Genomic DNA, 26,105 nt, shown 5'->3' with positions numbered 1-26,105 from the left:
ACACTGGTCTGTGGAGGGGACTTTAATGTGGCTGCTGAACGAGAGGGAGATTGGCACCCACTACAATAGACACTCTACCCCCGAGCAGTCTCCAAGGAAATAGATTCCTTAGCCAGTTGAGGGAACACCACCTAATAGACACCTGGCGCATAACACATCTGGAAGAAAAGTCCTTTACCTTTTTTTCACCCCCACACTGTACATTCTCCAGAATTGATTACCTCTTGTTAGGAGCAGAACATGAAAGCGATATCTTGGGAACTTCCATCCAAGTAGTGGCTTGGTCTGACCATGAGTTATGCAGTTTAGACTTAGACCTGGGCCCCCTTGCAACCCCTGATCGTAGGTGGCAGTGTAATGACTTTCTGTGCAGAGATCCAGGATTTAAAGAAACCCTTTCCGAAGCCATCACAGATTACTTTGAAGCAAATGACACAGATGGGATGTCACTCAACACGATCTGGGAGGTGGGGAAGGCCACAACAAGAGGAATCTTAATATCGGAAGGGGCGGCCAAGAAGAGGCTCAGGTTACTCAGGGAAGGAGAGCTAAGGGCAGACATTGCTCGGTTGGAGCAAACCCTGAGAGAACACCCCACCAATAATGAAGATGCAGTCATTAGAATTAAAAAGATGAGGGAAGAACTAAGGGATATATGGAATAGTAAAGCACTTACACAACTTAAATATCTTAAGCAAAAATTCTTTGAGAAGGGAGACAAGGCCCACACAATGTTAGCCAACAGACTGCGAAAGCAGAGAGCAGACAGAGCGGTATTTAGAATTAACAACGAGTTTGGTTCCTCCTCCACAAACCCACAAGACACTGTTGATCGCTTTTCAAGATACTAGTTAAGGCTGTATACGGCTGAGGACAGTAGCTCCCCATCAACTATTGAAGAATATTTAGCTACCTTCCCCCGCCCACCAATAGCTGAAGACCACTTGGACATGCTAAATGCTCCAGTTACCGTAATAGAAGTGCAAGGAGCCATTTCAGCCCTAAAGGCGTGTTCGGCACCTGGGCAAGATGGTTATACACCAGCCTTCTATAAAGCAAATTCTAATACACTCTCCCCCTTTCTTGCTAAACTGTTCAACTCAATTTTAGAGTCCGGGCAAGCCCCCAGGTCCTTTACTGAATCCATAATTATCGTCATCCCCAAGGAAGGCAAAGACTCCTCAGAGTGTGCTTCATACCATCCAACCTCCGTAATAAATGTGGAGGCTAAGATCTATTCCAGTATCCTAGCCGCCCGCCTAGCTCTAGTTCTCCCCCAACAAGTCCAGTCTGATCAAGTGAGATATGTGAGAGGTAGGGAGGGGCAGATAACATCAGAAAGACCTTAGATCTCATGGCCACACTTCAAGAAGTGGGGAACGACCCTCTCCTACTTTCGGTTGATGCTGAAAAGGCATTTGACCGCGTGGAATGACCTTTTCTAAGAGCGGTTCTGAAGTGGGTGGGGTTGGGAGCCACGTGGATACAAGGGGCAAAGGCGCTGTACCAATCGGTCCAGGCTAAAGTTTCTATTAATAGAGTTTTTTCTAGTCTTTTTAACCTCATGCGAGGCACGAGACAGGGTTGCCCGCTCTCACCGCTTATCTACGCCCTAGTAGTAGAGCCTTTTGCTCAACCCATTCGCTCTAATCCCATGGAGGCATCCCTTGAGGGGTAAAGAATACAAGTTAGCCCTGTTTGCTGATGATATCTTGCTGTATCCCACCCAACCATCGGATTCCATCCCTGCCTTCTTCCAAGAGTTGTCACACTACAGTACCCTTTCAGGTTTTCGAGCTAATCTCCAGAAAATCATAGCAGTTCCCCCAAAAAAAGAATGACAAACTACTGGCACTCTTAAAAACGAACTGGAGCTTCCAAGTACAAACGGACTCTGTCAGGTATTTGGGGGTAAATATTACAGTCTCCCTCTCAGACCTCTTCGAGGCCAACTATACCCCCCTATGGAGGACCATCCAAAAAGATATCAATAGATGGCTCAAATTGCCCATGTCATGGGCAGCGCGCTTTACCACCTTAAAAATTAGCATTCTACCACAATTTCTGTTTTTGTTTCAATCCCTCCCAATTATCATTTGGGAGTCTTTCCTGGCAGAGGTAAAACGCGTGCTACTTAGATTCCTATGGGCCAATAAAAAGCCAAGGATCCAATACTCCACGTTAATACAGCCCAAAGAGGCGGGAGGAATGGGATACCCAGACCTAGAAGAGTATTACAGAGCATCACAACTTTGCATACTCCCAGACCATTTGTAGGAAAAACCCCAACAAATAGTGGGATAGCAATAGAAAATGACATTTTCTCACCGGTTACGCTGGGAGAATGGCTGTGGGTCCCACTATCAGCAATGACGCAACGAGTTAAAGCATATCCCATCCTCAAAGTGTTGTGGTCCCTCTGGCACCTGGTCTGAGCCATGCGAGGTGTAACATCTTGGCCATCCTCCCTTAGATGTATTTGGTCCCCCCCATTCGAGACCTGTTGAATGAAGTTCCACGGTTTCAGCACTGGTATGAAGCTGGACTCACTCGTACCGGACACTTATGGAAAAAAGGTTCATTTGTCACCTTGGAAGAATTAAAATGCAACCTACAGGGTGCAGAAGTCCGCCCCATGCTTTTCCTTCAGCTAAGAAGTTCCTTGAATGACACCCATTGGGGAGACTCCCTGAAGTGCACCCTGACACCATTCGAGCAAATACTAAGAACCCCCCAGATAACGAAAGGTCTCATAGCACAAATATATAAAACATTAATCTCCAGAGGTCACCTCCAGTGCCAACCATCAGAAGTCAAGTGGGAATCAGAGCTGAAATAGCATCCCAACCAGAGATATGGGGAGGGATGTACAAGGGGTATGGGCATCATCAATCTCTATGCAATATAAAATGCACAATACACGGCTGTTGATGAGATGGCACTACACTCCCTCACGCTTGTCCAAAATGTTTCCAGGTACATCCCCCTACTGCTGGAGAGGCTGTGGAGATCACTGCGATTATTAGCACCAATGGTGGAAATGTAGTAAGGTACAGATGTACTGGAAGGAAGTTTTGGGATGGGTCCAGGGCATAGATGGGATTTTCAGAGAGCTATCGCCCATACTGGTTCTGTTTGTGGTTGAGTCAGATGGGGAAGAAACATATGAGTCATTGACACACATGCCACACAATCTGTTATTAGTGGCCAGAGTGTGCTTGACCATCAAATGGAAATCATCCCTACTCCCCTCAAAAAGAGAATGGTTAATCAAAGCACATGCCATTTATGAAATGGAAAGCCTCACAGCCGCGGTGAATGAATCCAGCAGAAACATAGATATGATATGGTTGCCTTTCTTAGAATACTACAAAGCATACTGGGAACCCACAGATTAACCGATTGAACCCATTATTGTAAACAATGAGCCAAGCTAAATGAGCAGCCCCATGTTGCCTGTCACTGATTAATCTTGAGTAAGATTATTTTTCGGCACAATGCGGACCAAAATGTATTCATGATAACTGGCGCAGTGTTAAGATATGATTGGACATTTTTATTTCCTGATCTTTATTTTTCTATTAATGAGTGCAGTGAGATGAGTGGTGGGGGGAGGATGGAGGTGAGGGGGTTTAAAGTATGAGTTTAAAGTGGTGTACTGTTACACATTTGCCTAGTAATTGTCACTATGAGAAGCCATGGAAAGGTACTGTGAATCGAACATTTTGTCTTGTGAAAAAAATGTAATAAAAACAAATAAAAAAATAAAAAAGAGATGGCTGGCAAGATTGAAGAGCGGAAACTTTTGAGAGGCCTGAAGTGGTGTACTCCACATGTGAATCCTTACTGGACATACGTCATGGGTTCTTCCGACTTATTGTCCTACGTAACCAACTTTAAACATACTGCAGCTGAGGCCAGAGGTGGCTCTGTATACTATATTCAGATGAGGACTTCATGAAGATATCAAGGATGCGTTGGCTCGTACAAGCCGCCCAGCAACATTATCAGACCTGATATCCTTGGCATTACAGCTCGACTATTGATTGTCAGAAAGAAGAATGGAAAGGAGGAAGTACAAGGGAATTCCTAATCCTTCGTTGACGTCCACTCCTTCATCTCCCTCCTTGTTTATTTTTTATTTTTTACATTTGTATAGCGCACAAACATCCCTTGGGCATTGAGGCGAGCTTGGGTGAGGTTCCTAAGGAAGAACCAATGCAAATCGGTTCTGCCAGAGGACTGTTATCTCTCTCAGAGAGGAAGAGGGTAAGGGAATTGGGCTTATGCTTGTATTGTGGTTTGGGGGGTCATCTTTGAGAATAACCTGAAGTTCCCCTGAGATGTTCGGGAAATAAAAGACCCTGGTCCTAGAGGGGATGACTCACTGGGGTAAGGATATAGGTCCCTCTTGCTTCACTCTAGCCTATTCTGTCCAAACGGATTCAAGATTGATGGTGGTCTGTGGTCACAAACACGTGGATCAAAGCACTATAGCAGCATTGGCACTAATTGATAGCGGGGCAGCAGGACATTTCATGGACATAGTCTGGGCAGACAAGGAAAGGATTCTGAGACAAGAACACAAGGAAAATCAGGCTGTAGAAAGAGTTGATGGTCAACCACTCTGTTCTGTATCTATTACCCACACTCCTCTACACATGTCAATATTTGGCCATAAGGAATCCCTGGTCTTTGATGTTATTCGAGCTGCCCACTTCCCAATCATATTGGGAATTCTGTGGTTGAGGAGACACAACCCTTGTATAGACTGGGCCAAGAATGTTTTGCAGTTTGATTCAGACTATTGTACCAGTACCAGTAAATGTTTGGATGAGACACAGGAGGGTTCTGTAATGGCAAGCCCTGCTCTCCATGCATCAGCCTTAGGGATAAATTGCATGCCCAAGAGGTATTCAAATTTTTCTGATGTCTTCCTGGACAAGATCCCCAAAGATCTACCACCTCATTGTGATAGGATTGTGCCGCCGATCTGACTCCAGACGTATTGGTGCCTTCTGGACCCATGCATCTCTTGTGCTTAGCAGAGAAGAAGGTGCTCCAAGAGTATCTCGATTCAAACCTCCATAATGGTCTCTTAAGACCCTCTCGATCAGCCACAGGGGCATCCCTGTTTTTTATACCAAAGAAAGGCACCCAGGAATTACAGCCCTGTATAGATTATTGAGGTCTTAATAGGGTCATGATTCATGACCGATACCCGATGCCCCTCACCAAAGACATCCTGGAAGCCGTCCAAGGTGCAGTAATCTTTTCCAAGTTAGATCTCCAGGGGGCCTTCACCTCCTGCGGATTCGCGCCAGAGATGAATGGAAGAAGGCATTTAGGACACCCTATGGGCATTTCGAGCACCAGATCGTGCTCCAACTGTCTTTGAGGGCTTTATGGATAAGTTGTTTTCAGAAATGTTGTATCACGCTGTGATCATATACCTTGATGACATTCTGGTCTTCTCTGCTTCAAAAGAAGAACACCAAGGACAGTTGAGGGAAATCATATGACAGCTACGGAAACATCACCTCCTGGTCAAGCCTGAGAAGTGCCTGTTCAAAGTCTCATCAGTGCCATACTTGGGGTTTGTTTTATCTGATCGGGGTGTAGAGATGGACCAATGCAAAGTCAGGGCCTTGCTCCATTGGCCTTCCCCATCTTCTGTAAAAGAGATCCAGTAGTTTTTTGGGGCTGGCCAACTTCTAACGTAAATTCATCAAGGGATTCTCCGAAATCATTCTTCCCATGACCGCTTTGCTTGAAAAGAATGCTCTGTTCAGGTGGGGGCATCTGCTGAGAGTGCCTTTCAACGTCTCAAGGCTATGTTCTGTTCTGCACCCATCCTTCTCCAGCCCTATCAAGGTCTTCCATTCATAATACTGGCAGACGTTTCTGATGGAGCTGTAGGAGTGATTCATAAGCAAACGGTCAACCACCTGGAACATCCTATTGCTTATTTATTGAAGACACTAAACCCTAGTGAACGTAACTATTCTGTAATAGAAAAGGAGCTGTTGGCTATCAAGTTGGCATGTGAGGAGTGGCGTCATCTCTTGCAGGGTGCAAGTCATCCATTTGTATTAGAGGTCCTAGACCCCTCCCCCTTCAAACTGAATACATGTAACATGATAGGCTGATCAATGGTTTCATTATTGCAAAAAGAGCTTTTGGAAGATAAAGGGTGCATATAGGGTGACATACATTTTGTGGTCAGAATGACTCAGGAAGTGGAGTGTGTCTCCAGGTTTACTCATCTATAATGAATATATAAACATGTAGTCTGGAAACTCGATAGAAAATGAGTTATGCTAAAAAATAAATTGGTTTGCCATTTGGTAGGCATGTCTGAACATCTAGGCTCGACAGACTGAGATAGATTCTAAAATGTATGTCAACATACAAAATGGCTTTGAGATCAGGTGTTAAAAGAGCTGAATCATTCTGATGTTTAGTGTTCTTTGGCAGAATTTCAATGAGAGATAAGATGGTATATTTAGAAATTCTGGCATGGAAAGAAGACAGTGATAGTAGATCAGATAAAGGCATGGGAAAGCTACCAATTATACATAACAGCTGCTTATCTAGCAACAAATAAGATGAGCTCATGAAGGTTTTCACAGTATGAGCTGCCAAGTAAATTTGGCAGGACCTCGAGAAGCTGATAAGAACTGTTTCTTGGCAGGATTTTAAGGATAAATAATTATGTTTAGCTGAGACTGCAATGGGCTAATCAGGCTATGTGTCAGTCAGACAGAACATGCCAAGAACGAGCTAGTGTGGCTTGGTGAGTGGCTTGGCTTGGTGAGTGGCAGTGGCAGTTAAGCGAACCAATCACGACAAGAAGGGGTTTATTTTTGGCTGAAGGGACCAATCAGATATGTATTCTGAAATTGTATGAAATGTTATATCATTCTCAAAAGGCCTATAAAAGGCAAGCTGATTGTAGGAGCTCAGTGCTTCCAGTGTATCTTGCTGAACTTGTATTAAAGATGACTTTGAACCAAAGCCCGGGCGTCCGTTCCTCCATTCTTGTCTCCAGTGCCAGAGACAACAGATGTCAAAGCTGGTGAAGGGCAGAGTGTCCTCCTTTATACCTTTGAAGTACGAAGAGACCACAGAAACATCAGGATTCTTCAGCAGATGGAATGTTGGAATACCAGACATGCTTGGTGGGTGTACTATTTTGCTCAATTCGATTTCACCATCACGTATATACCTGGAAGCTACAATATAATTGCTGGCGGTCTGGCGAGATACCACAGCCTGGAATCTACTAGTAGTCCTCCTACAAAACCATTATTCCAGTTCATACATGTTGTTACCTCTTTTTTGCAAAAAGTCATTGAGGCCTCCATTTGGTCCCTTCTCCCTTTATCAGAAGAGAGCAGACATTCTCTTGTGGAAAAGGAAGGTTTATTCTTCTATGAAGACTGATTAATGATTCCTAACAGAACTCTACAGGAAAGGATTATGTCGTGGTGTCATGACAGCAGGACACAATGGCTGTGCTGCTACCCTGGATTTGGTTCGACAGACTTTTTGGTGGCCTACTATTTGAAAGGATGTAAGAAGCTTCACATGTTCATGTCCTGTATGTGCTCAGGGTAAGCACAAAACCACCAAACCAGTCAGATACCTGGAACAAGGTCTCACACCAAGCCGACCCTGAAGTCATGTGTCTACCAATTTTGTAGAAGATCTTCCGTCCTCCCAGGGTGTACAGCCATAATGGGGATTATAGATTCCTTTACCAAGATCACCCACTTTGTACCGCTTCCTGGGTTGCCATTGGCACAAGAAATGATGAAGGTGTTTTTACGTGAAATCTTCAGATTGCATGAACTTCCACTGTGCGCTATTTTGGATCGAGGTTCCCAGTACATGTCTATATTTTGGAGGACCTTATGTAAACCTCTGGGCACAGAAAGGGCACTGTCCTCAGGGTACCATCCGCAGACTAACAGGCAAACGGAGAGTCTCAACTATACCATGGAGCAATACCTCCGCTGCTTAATCAACTCGCAACATGACTATTGGGTAATACTGCTTAATCAACTCGCAACATGACTATTGGGTAATACTGGTGAGTTTTTACAACACCATCCATACTTCAACCAAGATGAGTCCATTCTACTGCACCTATGGTATGCATCCACACTCTCTGCCTAGCTCCACCTACCCACCTTACACTGTGCCCTCAGTGTATTCTTTTTTGGTTGACATTACTAGGGCCCATAAGACCACCTATGAGAGTTTGGAAGACAGCAAGAAGAGACACAAGCAACAAGAAGATAAGCACAGAAGCACTGTTCCCAGATGGGAGGTTGGAACAATGGTTTAGATTTCTACAAAGTATCTGCCACAATGGGTTTGCCCTTCCAAGTTGTCACCCAGATACATAGGACCATTTGAAGTGATAGCCAAGTTTAATCCTGTGGCTTTCAGACTGCACTTCCCTAAGTCCCTGTGTCGATTGCATCCAGTTTTTAATTCTTCCCTCTTGCCTACCTACTTACCTGATCCTTTCTCCCAAAACAAACAAGTCTTCTGAACGATGGTCTCTGGGGATCCAGAAGAGTACAAAGTTTCTTGCATATGTGATTCCCGATATTAGAAAGGTACTCTACAACATCTGGTGAGCTGGAAGGGATACCCAACGTCAGAGAACTCAAGGGAACCTTGTTCTCACATCAAGGCTCCTCGTTTGATACAACAATTTCATCATCTCCATCCCGGCAAACCGGGTACATCCGGATGCAGATGGGGGCATATTGTCATTGCGTGCCTTCCCTGGTGCTTATGGAAGTGGTAGACTGTCTGAAATTAATATGCTGTTACATTCCTTACTAACGTTCCTTCCGTCCTAGTTTTTTCCAAGATGCCGCTGGGAAGTATACCTTCAGTCACCAGGAACACGGCCTCGTGTTGCAACCTTTGCTACTGCCTCTGGGTAAGACCCTAGCTTTCTTTCTAGAGATTTTCTTTTTTTCTCACTATCTACTTCTGTCTCATCCTGCCACCTTCTGCCTCCTACCCCCTTCCACACAGAATCCCTTCTCAGATTGCTGTGATCCTTTCTGCTTGCTCTGTCCTCCTATTGTCTGTACGGCACTCCTGGTGCCTTCAACTTAATTGGCTGAACTTTAGCTGGAGTCCTTTTCTGAGTCTCAGCAACCTTGCACTCTTCAGGATTCGACCAGCACATTTCACCAGGTTTTTTTTGTTGCCGTATTGGCTTTTTGCCCTGTGTTGGCTGTTCCGGAGAAGGAGCCTCTTGCCTAGACAGTGCCGCAGTCAGGCATAGTGGCTTCCTCCCGTGACAGGCCATATTTGTATAAGGAGAGAAGGATCTCCAAAAGAAGATCCAAGGCTATTCCCCAAGAAGACCTCTCACCCAGTATTCAATAGAAGGATCAAGTGAGGAGGAGGAGGGAATTGTTGAGAACTGGGTGTGTAGACGATGCTCACCCTGTTTCAATTTCACTTACAATCACAGCATTTCCTTGCGCGTAGCTGACAAATCTGTGTGCAAGGCTGCAATTACCTCATTGTCCTTCGCTCTCAGTTTAACTAATTTATGTAGATTAAAGCACATCTTTGCAGCCAGGCAGATTAGTCAGTTTCTCTGTTCTTTCTGCTCCCCTGAATTAAAAAGCCTCAACATACACATTTGTAGCACACTTCCATCAGCAAACAATTCTTCAGGAATTTCCTTATCAATCTCTGAAGTTATTAGTTCCCACCAACTTGCCAACGTGTCAGCAGACCACATGGCCAAAGCATGCATTTTCGTCTATGCAAAAGTGCAAATATCAGTAATCCCAATTTCAGTCATATTGTAGTGCACTAGTGGCCACCCTATGCCACTGCAGTTAATGCACTGTCACAGCACAGCTCAAGTGAACTCACAATCCCCTATCTAAAATTAATTTTAAAAAAGGAGAAATAAAGTAAGATGGATTTTAAAATGCACCCAGCACCATCACCATAATAGGCACAATATCCCTCAATTAATTCAAGCATCAGAGGAAAATAAAAGTGTGATTCAGAATGCACCAACACAACACAACATGACCCTGCTACAAAAAGGCCAAGCATAGCAATTGTATTAACCAAAGTGCATTCCCAGGCAAATCACCAAAAATATGTAGGATTCTATACCTCTGATTACTCTAACCCCTTATAACAGGATGCAACAACGTGCCTAGTCTTTGTTTACTAAAGTATGCTTCTAAAACATGGGGAATTGGCTTGCTGTAATACTTATTTTATTTGGGTCCTCGTTGGTTACAGTTACCAGACTTTGTGGATGGTGGTGCACTCTACTTTTTACCATAGACGGTATATTGGGATGCCTGGTAAATAAACAGAGTAGACCTACTGGACCAAACAAACAATAGACCAGCACACATACTTATGTTATCATGTATTTTTATATGCAGTTTGAAAATCTCATTTTAGTACACAATGTTCACAAACAGTAGAATAAACACAATGTAACAAGATTGATGCGCCATTTGCAATCATAGGAAAAAGAATACCACAAGCTGTCATTTCACATTTTATACTGGAAAGAAAACAGCTCAGAGCTGGGGCTAAACACGGCGAGAAAATGCCAACTTCTGGCACAATTATCGCTGGCGGTATTGCTGCAGAAAATGCCCCATTGGATCCAATGGACCCAATGGGAATCAGAATTTACCGTTAACGCCCAACTCGAGATGAGGCCCACTGAATTTTTTAACATGCCAAGACAGTGGTGCCAAAACACTGTAAAGCCCCACTCCCACAACAGAAGTTTCTTTTCTCTCTTACACATCAGAATTTTGGCATGAAAATATAACCTTGGCAGACAACTTGGAAGACCTTAGCTTTTCTGCGATATCTGCCCCTTCGCATGGAAAGGAAAACACATTGAAAATTAATATGTTCGTTCCCCCTGTTTCTGTTTATTTTTTAACAATTTCAAACCAATCCAGGTAACCCCCTAATCAATTGCTTTGCTCGTTGTAATTACTTTGAAACACATGCTAATATAATTCAGCAATGAAACTCAGCTTTCATGGGAACTGCCAATGATGACACAAGTCATTTCCCTCTCAGTCCGTCCTGCAGTTGTCTACCCAGCTACATCAGCACCCCTCCTTGCTCCGCTGTCCAGCTCCTGAAACACACAGCAACAGACTGCACACTTCAAAGCCTGTCAGTCAGTCCCCGGGCCTCTGATTCCTTTCTTTTGGAATCTCTCCTCGCTCCTTCTTCCTCTCTGTCTTTCTCTCGCCAGCTCCCAAATCAACTCCTCCTCTCTCTTTTAAGACCACTTTTCTGCAGTCTCTTTTGCTCCTATATCCAATATGAATTATTGACCTCTTTTCCTCTCGTTCCTGCATAAATGGTGATGTCATGAATAATGTTTCTACAAAAGTGCTGACGCTTCTTTAACACACACCATAGTAATTGTTCAAGCCTTCCTGATTCTCAACATTGAACTTTATACAGCACTGAGCCCAGTGGCCCCGAATGGATATTTGAAACACTTGCATTCTAATTTCCTGCACTGTAGACTCACAATGGGCTGTTTCAGGCAGAATGTTTCTGCAAATTCATCGCACAGCCTTCCGTCCACACACTGTGGATGGATTTGTTATGTGTGCATTTTATTTTCCAAACCAGCATCGCAGAGCCTGTGTCTGCATTCAGTATCTGCACCCCCAGTTTGCATCCATAGTTTGCACCATTTAATTACTAATTATTTTAGTATGTTAGGGTTAGTTGTTAATAGGTTAAAAATTAGTAAAGATTATATTTATTAGTCCCTATACTAGATTAGACTTATGCTCCTTTAGTTCAATCAATTCAATCTATACTATGCTCCCACCTTTCTTTGGTTTGTATGAGTCTCATCAGTGTCTCTCAGTGCTAAACCACACACACTGGCTGCAGGCTGCAACACCATCATACACTTTCTGTAGAAGTCTGAGGTGCTGATACAATTATTGCACAGTTGAAATTCACATCACTTGTTCCTACCCTCCCACCTTTTCCAATTTTGTGAGTGTTCAGGGTGTTGGTAAGATTTAGCAGTGCAGGTGACTTGGGAATTAGAGAAAGTAAAATGGGAATATCTGCACCATTACAAATGATAACGATCAATAACACTAATATAAAATAGGCAGACCAAAATAAAACACTGTTCTGTCATGCCTGTGACTTATGGTACTCTTTATAGTAAACCAATAGCAAAGGGCAACATGCAAAATGTGCAAATAATGAAAACCTGGCCCTCTTGAAGCCTCACAATGTTGTCTGCCTTGCACCCTGCTCTTGTACAACCTTCCTGTCTCTCACTCTCCCGTCAATAAAAATGTGCCACAGAAATGCTGTAAAATCTAACATTTGTGGTGCAAAATGTCCTTTTGTTTGCTGCAAAAAGTTCAAGTTAATTCCACAATATCCCAGAGTGTCTGCAAAATGGACATGGTTAAGTCCTGTGGCCTTCCCCGCCTACTAAAATGCATGCAGGCTTCTTAGTGCTTTGGCCTTCTCCTATTAAATGCACCTGCGTCGCCCAGTGCTTTGGCCATTTCCTCAGTCTACAGAAAGGACAAGGGTACTCTGTGCTTTGTGCCCTTCTCTGCCTTCTAAATACACATGGGGTTCTCAGTACTTGCTTGTCTATTCAACCACATAAATGAATGTGGGTATTTGAGTATTTTGGACTTCTCCACATAATAAATGATTATGGGATTCTCAGTGCTTTTGTGTTCTCCTCCACCTCCTAAATGCACATGTTCTCAATATTTTGGTCTGTGGGGTTTTCAGTACTTTTGACTTCTCCTCCTCGAACTAAATCAGACCATCCCATTTGCAGCGATTTCTTAATTACTACAAAACTTGCAAAAGAAGCAATTTAAAAAAACACAAAATGGTCAGTCTTTGAAAAAACACCACAAAAACAGTTGTTTTAGAAATATGCAAAATATGCATTTAAAAAATATATATAGCCACGCTAATAAAGGGAGTTTGGAAAGAAAGATAAAGATGCAATGATGGGCCAGAGAGCGGAGAGGTGGGCCAGAGAGCTAGAGCAGGACCAGTGAAAGAGGGGTGGTCCAGAGAGGGAAAGGTTGGTCGGGGAGGGAGTGGTGGGTCGAGGAGTGAGCGGTCGGCCAGAGAGAGAACAATTGGCCAAGGAGGAGATTATGGGAGGGAAAGAGGGAGGAAGCAGCAGATTGGGATTTAGGATGGGAAGAAGTACACAACAAGCTGCAAGAAAGGATGCTTGATGCAGAAGGAGCAAGAGAGGAAGGGAGGTAGAATGGGGCAAAAATATACTGAGAAAGAATGAAAGACTGGAGACTGCAAGAGGTACTGGAGAGCAAAAGGCCTGAGTTGGGAGCCTGGTTGGGAGTATGGGAGGAACCGGGGAGTACTAATTGGGGCTTTGTAGAATACAGTGCTAGGGAATATACACATGACTGGCAGAGTGAAATGTTTGTCAGCCTAAAATATGATGGGGAATTGGTGAGTGTGAAACGTGTAGGTGAGTGGGGGTATGGGTGACATAGAAGGGAATATTTGCACCATTATATGTGAGAACAATAAATAAAGCTATTAATATAAAATAGGCAAGCACTTGAACCAAAAAAATAGGGCAAAATAAGCACTGTTCTGTCAAGCCTGTGACATATGGTACTCTTCTTTATATTAAAACGATAGCAAAGGGCAACATGCAAAATGTGCAAATAATGAAAACCTGGCCCTCTTTAAGCCTCACAAACGTTGTCTGTCTTGCACCCTGCTCTCGTACACCCCTCCTGTCTCTTGTCTCTCACTCTCCAGTCAATAAAAATGTGCCACAAAAATGCTGTAAAATCTAACATTTGTGATACAAAATGTCCTTTTGTATGCTGCAAAATGTTCAAGTTCATTCCACAATATCCTGGAGTGTCTGCAAAATGGACATGGTTAAGTTTTTATACCTTCTCCACCTACTAAAATGCATGCAGACTTCTTAGTGCTTTGGCCTTCTCCTCTGCCTATTAAATGCACATGCGTCTCCCAGTGCTTTGGCCATTTCCTCTGTCTACAGAATAGACAAGGGTACTCTGTGTTTTGTGCCTTTCTCTTCAACCTCATAAATGAATGTGGGTTTTGAGTGTTTTGGACTTCTCTACATCCTAAATGAATATGGGACTTTCAGTGCTTTTGTGTTCTCCTCCACCTCCTAAATGCACATTTTCTCAATATTATGGCCCGTGGGGTTTTCAATACTTTTGACTTCTCCTCCAACTAAATCAGACCATCCCATTTGCAGCGATATCTCAATTGCTACAAAACCTGCAAAAGAAGCAATTTAAAAAAACACGAAATGGTCCGTCTTTGAAAAAACACCACAAAAACAGTTGTTTTAGAAATATGCAAAATATGCATTGAAAAAGAAAATATATATAGCCACCCTAATAAGGGTAGATTGGAAAGAAAGGTAGAGATGCAATGATGGGCCAGAGAGCAGAGAGTTGGGCCAGAGATCTAGAAGAGGGCCAGTGAAAGAGGGGTGGGCCAGAGAGGGAAAGCTGGGTCGGGGAGGGAGCGGTGTGCCAGAGAGAGAACAATTGGCCAAGGAGGAGATTATCGGAGGGAAAGAGGGAGGAAGCAGCAGATTGGGACTTAGGATGGGAAGGAGTACACAACAAGCTGCAAGAAAGGATGCTTGATGCTGAAGGAGCAAGAGATGGGAGAAGGGAGGTAGAATGGGGCAAAAAGATACTGAGAATGAATGAAAGAATGGAGACTGCAAGAGGAACTGGAGAGCAAAAGGCCTGAGTTGGGAGCCTGGTTGGGAGTATGGGAGGACTGGCGAGTACTAATTGGGGTTTCGTAGAATACAGTGCTAGGGAATATACACATGAATGGCAGAGTGAAATGTTCGGCAGCATAAGATGTGATGGGGAATTGGTGAGTGTGAAGCGTGTAGGTGAGTGGGGGTATGGGTAACATAGAAGGGAATATTTGCACCATTATGTGTGAGAACAATAAATAAAGCTATTAATATAAAATAGGCAAGCACTTGAACCAAAAAAGTAGGGCAAAATAAGCACTGTTTTATCAAGCCTGCCTGTGACATGTGGGACTCTTTGTATTGAATTGCTAGCAGAGGCGAAATAAAAAAAGGGGCAAATAACGATAGCCTGGCTTTCTTGCAGCTCTGCACACACTGACACTTTCTTGGCACAAGGGTTAACATTTTGTTCTGCAAATTGTCCTTTTGTATGCTGCACAATGTTCAATTTCATGCCACAATTTCCAGCATAGTCTGCTAAATCCACACTGGGCTCTCAGTGCTTTGGTCTTCTCAGCTGCCTTCCAAAAGCACAAAGAGTTCTCAGTTCTTTGCCCTTCTCTTCAACCCAGTAAACGCATGTGGGTTCCCGGGTGCTTTTCTTCGCCATGTATTAGAGGAGAGGTTCTCTCAGGAACTTGATTTGACCAATTTACAAGGTATTTATTTTTGAGAATATAAACTGATAGATTACATGTTTTCTTTCAATGCATTTTACCTTAGATTTCCAGAGATTTACACACGTGAACTACACATGTCCGAAACAGCCATCTTGTGATAACCTAATCAGTCGATGGATAGCACCTGGCTCAGCGCCACTGGTGGCAAACAATCATACCCTGCACCACTCTAGTGCATGTCAGACCACTATGTCAATCCCCTTGTCATGATGTTAGTGCACAGCGTAGCCAAACATCTGTTGTCAGCATCTATGCAATCACGTTTCTGAATGCAAAATGCAGAAGAGGATCATTAATTGCACACGTTTGTTTTGTTCTGTTGCTTCTCTCGATAATTAGATACCTTTTTTACATTTCAATAATTGTGCGTCAAGAATTTAGTAAATCACTATATTTTGCATTGCAACAAACAAAAAAAAGTAACCACATGGATCAGAGACATTCAAACTACGTACATAACCATTGAAAAGACAGATCATCCATCAGTAGGATTTTAGGTAGCCCAAGCAATGGGAAGCATGTTATAAGCAACAATCTCATTCCAATTTTTTGTTACAATAATTTGTACACTTTTAAACTTTAGTTTGAGATTCTTCGAAAAAAAAGAGGTTTCTTGCTGATTGTTTCATGTTTTATTCCCAGTTATTTTGTTGGAAATGAAAATGTTCCATTGACTTAGGTCAAAATCCATATTCAGAAAACATGTGTCTTTTAATTCCACTTAATCATCTTTTTTCACAAAGAACATGGTGTACCTATGTGTAAAAAAAAAAAAAAAAAGCTTTGCTCAACATCCACTAAGATGCTGTATTTGCCAGTTCTATTCACAAGTTTATAACTGGCATGTTGGTTCTCAGCACAGGTATGCCGCAATTGGGAGCGGCATGATCATGCCATAATACAGAGATTACCGATCTGTTGGTAATGGTGATGCTCCAGTGCTGGGAACACACTCCATCCACGGGAACATGGATTCCATGGCAGACGCATATTTTCATGACATAGCTTTGGATCAAAACTAAAAGGATTTTAGTTTGTTACAATTGTCGTTAAATGTTACATTATTACCTACATTGAAACTAAATTATTTCTATTCTACAGATAGACATCTTGTGCATGATGTATAATGTTTTTTAACAGTATTGTGCCATTATAAATGTCTTCTGCTAGTCAGGCACCATGCGTGTCCTACAAGCGTTTCAATCAGTTCTGGGGGTGTCGATAGCTTTGGCCAATATTGACTATTGTTTAATATGCAACACCGCCCATACAAAAGAACTGTTTTTATATGCATTTGTTTGCCAATACATGCACACCATTAAACATTATACATCACTTACATTTAGGGGCCGATTCATGGAACAAACGTGCACCGAAAATCCCAGCGCAAGCAGGCGCAAGGAGGCGCAAGCGGGAGAAAGCAAGCGCACGCACACACGTGCGATTCAAGGAAGGCGCTGCGCTACTTTCCCACTGGTTGTGTGCCAAATCCATGCATGGTGCACACTGGCGCACACGTCTCCAAACAGCATGCGCTAAGTGCACAGCGAAAGCGCACATAGTGCAGCGCACACAACAAAAGTGGGTGGAACAGTGGCCGTAACACGCGGAATGGGGAATAACGTGTGAAAAAGAAGGCGTAACTGGGGAAGTACTGCAGGGAACTACACGGAGCGCCCACACGCACGCGAACAAACCGTATTCATGGGTTCGAATACGGGAAACCCGCGCACGGCAAAAGATGCGCACAGGCGTCAACGCGTCCGCCACACGAAGGCAGGCAGAAGCGTCCCCGCGCACAGCATACATACAGCTACGATGAATGCCCCATTTGTTGCAGCACTGATCGTGGGACACCGCAGGAGGAGGAGAATAGCCAGGGCACGCATTTTTTCATCACGGACAAGCCTTTTTGGGATGCCTGACGACCAGGTCTATAGCAGCTATATGTTTCCAACCCATATCATCCTAGAACTGGTCAGGGAGTGGGAAGATGACCTAACATCCCCCACCCTCTGCTCCCAAGCATTGAGCCCCTTGGAGAAGGTGCTCAATGTCCTGCATTTTTTGGCCACTGGGTCTTTTCAGCGGACTACTGCCATAGTGGGGGGGGTCTCACAGGCCACGCAGTCACGCTGCCTACACTAGGTATTGGCAATCATGACAGCGCGCCCCTCCGTCCACAGGCACATATACATGCCCAGAACACCTGCAGAAAGGCAGGCCGTTGTCCAGGACTTTTACAGGGTGGCACACTTCCCCAAAGTACTCGGTGCCATAGATTGCACCCATGTGGCCCTACGTCCACTTAGGGCCACTGAGCACATCTACCGAAACCGCAAGCACTGGCATTCCATCAATGTACAGGTGGTATGCGATGCAAAGGGAATCATCACCGCTGTCTATGCAAACTACCCTGGCTCCACCCATGACAGTTTCAGATACAGAATGTCCGCCATGAGCCGGGCCCTAGAAGCTGGGCAGCATGGCGACACATGGCTCCTAGGTGAGTACAAATGCCCGTGCACATGCATAAATGTCACACACACACACACACACACACACACACACAAATACACAAACCCCAATAATCACAACCATTATCACCTCTCCAGGAGACAGTGCCTACCCTCTGAGCAACCACATGATGATGCCAATCCGGAACCCCACCACACCACCCCAGGTAAGATACAATGCGGCCCATATTGCAACCAGGGCCATAGTGGAGCGCACATTCGGAGTGCCCAAGTCATGCTTCCGCTCCCTTGGGAGGGGATAGGGCACGTGGCGAGGAAGCCCGGACCCAGCTTGTGGCCAGATTTTTCACCTAAACTCCCAACCATGTGGAGTGCACATAGACCTGGCACATACCAGGTGACAATCGATGATGACAAAGAGACAGTCAACTGTCACAACCTTACCACCCTGAGAATGTTGCCACGGAAGCACCAAATTACTCAAATGTAAGTCAAAGAGAAACTTATCTCTGGGGTGAGTGCTGGCCTCCTGCCTGCGCACTCTCAGGTCCGGTAACAGGAGCATTTCAATGCTGCAAAGAGAGCCACAGTTAATAATCTGTGCGTGCCCAAAACACACAAACACACCACCAAATATGCCCCAAACTAACAAAATACACTACAAACAGACAAACTTGTCTGGATGCTTCATGCCCATACGTAACATTACCCCTCTGATGGTTCATACACAGTCAATGCAGTAAGTCAGGCACCGGTGGGTGCGTGGCAAATGGAACACCAATGTGTCACGATTCACACAACATGCAATGTTCCCTGTGTAAGCAGACAGACGCATATAGCAAGGTCTAACTTCAGAACAAGTCCTGTACAACCATGACCAAAATAAAGTAGCCAGTGTATGTATCAATTTCTACTTGGAAATGAAATGCACTGCACCTGAGTCTGTCCCTTGCTGTCTGTCCCTGAGAGCTGCTTCATTCCATGTCTCGGAACGCTACATGGCTAATACAAGTGCCTCAATGGACCATGGTGGACCGGAGGGTATGTGCCACTGCCCCTGCAGGTGCCCCAGACAATTTTCACATCAACTAGCCATCAGTCCACTAACACATCTGAGCTGTATTGTGTACTTCTACACCAATATTTGTCCAAGTTCACCGTCAGTGCTGCTACTAATCATGCATTTTCAAATGGCCAGGTGGAAGGTTTGCTGTGTTGTGACCCCCCTGTGCTGCTCACCTTGCCTGGAGTCGCTTGAAACACATCATCGATTTTCGGATGTATGATCGCAACCCCTGTGCCTCTGCTTGCACACATGGGCATGTCGGCAGCACCAAACGTGTCCTGATTCCAGACGTCCAATGGCCCATGTCTGCTGGCAAAGGTGGTCTTGAAGCTCATCCCCCTGCAGAAAGTGCATGAAACACATGATTAATGCTTAATATTCATCTGTGTGTGTCTCTTCAGGCATTACATGACTGGACCATGTCAGAGACGTACATCAGAAATCACACCATCAGTCCGTCTTTCACAGCAACAGTGTGGAACACACTATCTACGGCATGATTTGCAACAAGCACATGGTCATTAAAGATAAGAAACATACTACACAATGCATAGCAATGAATGTACACATGAATCATTAAACACCCCATCTAGCAAAAGAAGAACAGTGGACAATTACACCCCAATTATCCCCACTATGGGTGTTAACACACGTTCCACAGCAGCAGACATGCCACAGATATGACAGTCCATTGCCCTTGTGTAATAGACTGTTACACCGAACCATCCTTGTGAGCCCATGGATAAGGGAAGCAGGAGTGGCATATGTGAGTCAAGGACCCCAAGCAGCAAACACATACACAAGACAAGCTTGAAGGGCCCAGCTGGAACAGACAGCGGAGGCTTTCAAAAGCCACAAAGCACCACACCGTCACATGAAAGCACAATAGACTAGCAATTTTAAACTATATTAACTAATTACATAAACTATGAAAAACCTACTTTACCTATTTAAACTAACTTTCAAACAGAAACTTAACTAACTAAACTAAAAGAAAAATCAAAAATGGCCACATATGACCCCGGGGGGGGGGGGGCACCCAGGAGGGGGGAGGTACAGGGTGCTGCTCAACACCCACATGCGATGATGCTGATGATGCTGAGGAAAAAAACCTCCATGGGCTCAACGCTTGCACAGCCCGACCTATGTGGGAGATAGATTGTCGTCCGAGTCTGGCTCTTCCTGGAAAGGAGCACGTGGCACAGGAGCATGACCACGCCTAACCGCAGCTTGCCCCTCGTCGACAGCAGGTCTGCCGGACGGGTGAGCCTGGTTCTGTGTGGTGATGACATGTTGGTCTGCATGCAGAACCTCCTGTGATACACGTGCTTCCTCTTGCAAGGTAGCACGTGTAACATGGAGTTCCTCCTGCAAGGCCTGGCTTGACAACCGCTGCACCTCCCAGCAAGCATGTAGCTCAGCCGAGATGGTACGCTCAAGCTGTGCAAACCTCTCCTCTGGATGCTGGGGGGTGGGGGTGATGGTAGACATGAGTGGGGGCCTGGTGGAGGGTGCCCCTGGATGCTGGGGGGTGGGGGTGCAGGGGGACATGAGTGGGGGCATGGTGGAGGCTGCCCCTGCACTGCTGGGGGGTGGGGGGTGGTAGACATGAGTGGGGGCCTGGCGGAGGCTGCCCCTGCACTGCTGGGGGTGGGGGTGCAGGGGGACATGTGTGGGGGCCTTGTGGAGGGTGCCCCTGGATGCTGGGGGGTGGGGGTGGTGGTAGACATGAGTGGGGGCCTGGTGGAGGCTGCCCCTGGATGCTGGGGGGTTGGGGTGGTGGGAGACATGAGTGGGGGCCTGGTGAAGGCTGCCCCTGCATGCTGGGGGGTGGGGGTGGTGGGAGACATGAGTGGGGGCCTGGTGGAGGCTGCCCCTGCACTGCTGAGGGTGGGAGTGATGGTAGACATGAGTGGGGGCCTGGTGGAGGGTGCCCCTGGTGGCTGGGGGGTGGGGGTGGTGGTAGACATGAGTGGGGGCCTGGTGCAGGGTGCCCCTGGCGGCTGGGGGGGTGGGGGTGCAGGAGGACATGAGTGGGGGCCTGGTGGAGGCTGCCCCTGCACCGCTGGGGGGTGGGGGTGGTGGTAGACATGAGTGGGGGCCTGGTGGAGGCTGCCCCTGCACTGCTGGCTGGTGGGGGTGGTAGTAGACATGAGTGGGGGCCTGGTGGAGGCTGCCCCTGCACTGCTGGGGTGTGGGGGTGCTGAGAGACATGAGTGGGGGCCTGGTGGAGGGTGCACCACAGTGATGGGGGGTGGGGTGGTGGGAGACATGAGTGGGGGCCTGGTGGAGGCTGCCCCTGCACTGCTGGGGGTGGGGGTGATGGGAGACATGAGTTGGACATGAGTGGGGGCCTGGTGGAGGCTGCCCCTGGATGCTGGCGGGTGGGGGTGGTGGGAGACATGAGTGGGGGCCTAGTGAAGGGTGCACCTGGTGGCTGGGGGTGGGGGTGGGGGTGGTGGTAGACATGAGTGGGGGCCTGGTGGAGGCTGCCCCTGCACTGCTGGGGAGTGGGGGTGCAGGGGGACATGTGTGGGGACCTGGTGGAGGGTGACCCTGGAAGCTGGGGGGTGGGGGTGGTGGTAGACATGAGTGGGGGCCTGGTGGAGGCTTCCCCTGGATGCTGGGGGGTGGGGTGGTGGGAGACATGAGTTGGACATGAGTGGGGGCCTGGTGGAGTCTGCCCCTGCACTGCTGGGGGGTGGGGGTGAGGGGGACATGTGTGGGGGCCTGGTGGAGGGTGCCCCTAGATGCTAGTGGGTGGGGGAGCAGGGGGACATGTGTGGGGGCCTGGTGGAGGCTGCCCCTGCACTGCTGGGGGGTGGGGGTGCAGGGGGACATGTGTGGGGGCCTGGTGGAGGCTGCCCCTGCACTGCTGGGGGGTGGGGGTGCAGGGAGACATGTGTGGGGGCCTGGTGGAGGCTGCCCCTGCACTGCTGGGCGGTGGGGGTGGTGGTAGACATGAGTGGGGGCCTGGTGGAGGCTGCCCCTGCACCGCTGGGGGGTGGGGGTGGTTGTAGACATGAGTGGGGTCCTGGTGGAGGCTGTCCCTGCACTGCTGGGGAGTGGGGGTGCTGGGAGACATGAGTGAGGGCCTGGTGGAGGGTGCACCACAGTGATGGGGGTGGGGGTGGTGGGAGACATGAGTTGGACATGAGTGGGGGCCTGGTGGAGGGTGCCCCTGGATGCTGGGGGGTGGGGGTGATGGGGGACATGAGTGGGGGCCTGGTGGAGGGTACCCTGCACTGCTGGGGGGTTGGGGTGGTGGGAGACATGAGTGGGGGCCTGGTGGAGGGTGCCCCGGATGCTGGGGGGTGGGGGTGATGGTAGACATGAGTGGGGGCCTGGTGGAGGGTGCCCCTGGATGCTGGGGGGTGGGGGTGCAGTGGGACATGAGTGGGGGCCTGGTGGAGGCTGCCCCTGCACTGCTGGGGGGTGGGGGGGTGGTAGACATGAGTGGGGGCCTGATGGAGGCTGCCCCTGGTGGCTGGGGGGTGGGGGTGGTGGTAGACATGAGTGGGGGCCTGGTGGAGGCTGCCCCTGGATGCTGGGGGGTGGGGGGAGTGGTAGACATGAGTGGGGGCCTGGTGGAGGCTGCCCCTGGATGCTGGGGGGTGGGGGTGGTGGGAGACATGAGTGGGGGCCTGGTGGAGGCTGCCCCTGCACTGCTGGGGGGTGGGGGTGCAGGGGGACATGTGTGGGGGCCTGGTGGAGGCTGCCCCTGGATGCTGGGGGGTGTGGGTGCAGGGAGACATGAGTTGGACATGAGTGGGGGCCTGGTGGAGTCTGCCCCTGCACTGCTGGGGGTGGGGGTGCAGGGGGACATGTGTGGGGTCCTGGTGGAGGGTGCCCCTGGATGCTGGGGGGTGGGGGTGCAGGGGGACATGTGTAGGGACCTGGTGGAGGCTGCCCCTGCACTACTGGGGGGTGGGGGTGCAGGGGGACATGTGTGGGGGCCTGGTGGAGGGTGCCCCTGGATGCTGGGGGGTGGGGGCGGTGGGAGACATGAGTGGGGGCCTGGTGGAGGCTGCCCCTGCACTGCTGGGGGGTGGGGGGGGTGGTAGACATGAGTGGGGGCCTGGTGCAGGCTGCCCCTGGATGCTGGGGGGTGGGGGTGGTGGGAGACATGAGTGGGGGCCTGGTGGAGGGTGCTCCTGGTAGCTGGGGGGTGGGGGTGGTGGTAGACATGAGTGGGGGCCTGGTGGAGGCTGCCCCTGCACTTCTGGGGGGTGCGGGTGCAGGGGGACATTTGTGGGGGCCTGGTGGAGGGTGCCCCTGGATGCTGGGGGGTGGGGGTGGTGGTAGACATGAGTGGGGGCCTGGTGGAGGGTGCCCCTGGATGCTGGGGGGTGGGGGTGCAGGGAGACATGGGTTGGACATGAGTGGGGGTCTGGTGGAGGGTGCCCCTGGATGCTGGGGGGTGGGGGTGGTGGTAGACATGAGTGGGGGCCTGGTGGAGGCTGCCCCTGCACTGCTGGGGGGTGGGGGTGCAGGGGAACATGTGTGGGGGCCTGGTGGAGGCTGCCCCTGCACTGCTGGGGGGGTGGGGGTGGTAGTAGACATGAGTGGGGGCCTGGTGGAGGCTGCCCCTGCACTGCTGGGGGGTGGGGGGGGTGGTAGACATGAGTGGGGGCCTGGTGAAGGGTGCCCCTGGATGCTGGGGGGTGGGGGTGGTGGGAGACATGAGTGGGGGCCTAGTGGAGGGTGCCCCTGGTGGCTGGGGGGTGGGAGTGGTGATAGACATGAGTGGGGGCCTGGTGGAGGCTGCCCCTGCACTGCTGGGGGGAGGGGGTGATGGTAGACATGAGTGGGGGCCTGGTGGAGGGTGCCCCTGGTGGCTGGGGGGTGGGGGTGGTGGTAGACATGAGTGGGGGCCTGGTGGAGGGTGCCCCTGGTGGCTGGGGGGTGGGGGTGCAGGGGGACATGTGTGGGGGCCTGGTGGAGGCTGCCCCTGCACTGCTGGGGGGTGGGGGTGATGGTAGACATGAGTGGGGGTCTGGTGGAGGGTGCCCCTGGTGGCCGGGGGGTGGGGGTGGTGGTAAACATGAGTGGGGGCCTGGTGGAGGGTGCCCCTGGTGGCTGGGGGTGGGGGTGGTGGTAGACATGAGTGGGGGCCTGGTGGAGGGTGGGGGTGGTGGTAGACATGAGTGGGGGCCTGTTGGAGGGTGCCCCTGGTGGCTGGGGGGTGGGGGTGGTGGTAGACATGAGTGGGGGCCTGGTGGAGGTTGCCCCTGCACTGCTGGAGGGTGGGGGTGATGGTAGACATGAGTGGGGGCCTGGTGGAGGCTGCCCCTGCACTGCTGGGGGGTGGGGGTGATGGTAGACATGAGTGGGGGCCTGGTGGAGGGTGGCCCTGGTGGCTGGGGGGTGGGGGTGGTGGTAGACATGAGTGGGGGCCTGGTGGAGGGTGCCCCTGGTGGCTGGGGTGGGGGTGGTGGTAGACATGAGTGGGGGCGTGGTGGAGGCTGCCCCTGCACTGCTGGGGGGTGGGGGTGATGGTCGACATGAGTGGGGGCCTGGTGGAGGGTGCCCCTGGTGGCTGGGGGTGAGGGTGGTGGTAGACATGAGTGGGGGCCTGGTGGAGGGTGCCCCTGGTGGCTGGGGGGTGGGGGTGCAGGGGGACATGTGTGGGGGCCTGGTGGAGGCTGCCCCTGCACTGCTGGGGGGTGGGGGTGATGGTAGACATGAGTGGGGGCCTGGTGGAGGGTGCCCCTGGTGGCTGGGGGGTGGGGGTGCAGGGGGACATGTGTGGGGGCCTGGTGGAGGCTGCCCACGCACTGCTGGGGGGTGGGGGTGCAGGGGAATATGTGTGGGGGCCTGGTGGAGGGTGCCCCTGGATGCTGGGGGGTGGGGGTGCAGGGGGACATGAGTTGGACATGAGTGGGGGCCTGGTGGAGGCTGCCCCTGCACTGCTGGGGGGTGGGGGTGACGGTAGACATGAGTGGGGGCCTGGTGGAGGGTGCCCATGGATGCTGGGGGGTGGGTGTGGTGGTAGACATGAGTGGGGGCCTGGTGGAGGGTGCCCCTGGATGCTGGGGGGTGAGGGTGGTGGTAGACATGAGTGGGGGCCTGGTGGAGGCTGCCCGTGGATGCTGGGGGGTGGGGGTGGTGGTAGACATGAGTGGGGGCCTGGTGGAGGGTGCCCCTGGATGCTGGGGGGTGGGCGTGCAGAGGGACATGAGTGGGGGCCTGGTGGAGGCTGCCCCTGCACTGCTGGGGGGTGAGGGGGGTGGTAGACATGAGTGGGGGCCTGGTGGAGACTGCCCCTGGATGCTGGGGGGTGGGGGTGGTGGGAGAAATGAGTGGGGGCCTGGTGGAGGGTGCCCCTGGTGGCTGGGGGGTGGGGGTGGTGGTAGACATGAGTGGGGGCCTGGTGGAGGCTGCCCCTGCACTGCTGGGGGGTGGGGGTGATGGTAGACATGAGTGGGGGCCTGTTGGAGGGTGCCCCTGGTGGCTGGGGGGTGGGGGTGGTGGTAGACATGAGTGGGGGCTTTGGGAGGTTGCCCCTGCACTGCTGGAGGGTGGGGGTGATGGTAGACATGAGTGGGGGCCTGGTGGAGGCTGCCCCTGCACTGCTGGGGGGTGGGGGTGATGGTAGACATGAGTGGGGACCTGGTGGAGGGTGCCCCTGGTGGCTGGGGGGTGGGGGTGGTGGTAGACATGAGTGGGGGCCTGGTGGAGGGTGCCCCTGGTGGCTGGGGGTGGTGGTAGACATGAGTGGCGGCCTGGTGGAGGCTGCCCCTGCACTGCTGGGGGGTGGGGGTGATGGTCGACATGAGTGGGGGCCTGGTGGAGGGTGCCTCTGGCGGCTGGGGGCTGAGGGTGGTGGTAGACATGAGTGGGGGCCTGGTGGAGGGTGCCCCTGGTGGCTGGGGGGTGGGGGTGCAGGGGGACATGTGTGGGGGCCTGGTGGAGGCTGCCCCTGCACTGCTGGGGGGTGGGGGTGATGGTAGACATGAGTGGGGGCCTGGTGGAGGGTGCCCCTGGTGGCTGGGGGGTGGGGGTGCAGGAAGACATGTGTGGGGGCC

The sequence above is a fragment of the Ambystoma mexicanum genome, chromosome 11 (genome assembly GCF_040938575.1).
Source record: "Ambystoma mexicanum isolate Mex_15411 chromosome 11, UKY_AmexF1_1, whole genome shotgun sequence".
Classification (NCBI taxonomy): Eukaryota; Metazoa; Chordata; class Amphibia; order Caudata; family Ambystomatidae; genus Ambystoma; species Ambystoma mexicanum.
Note: the sequence above shows the minus strand (reverse complement) of the source record.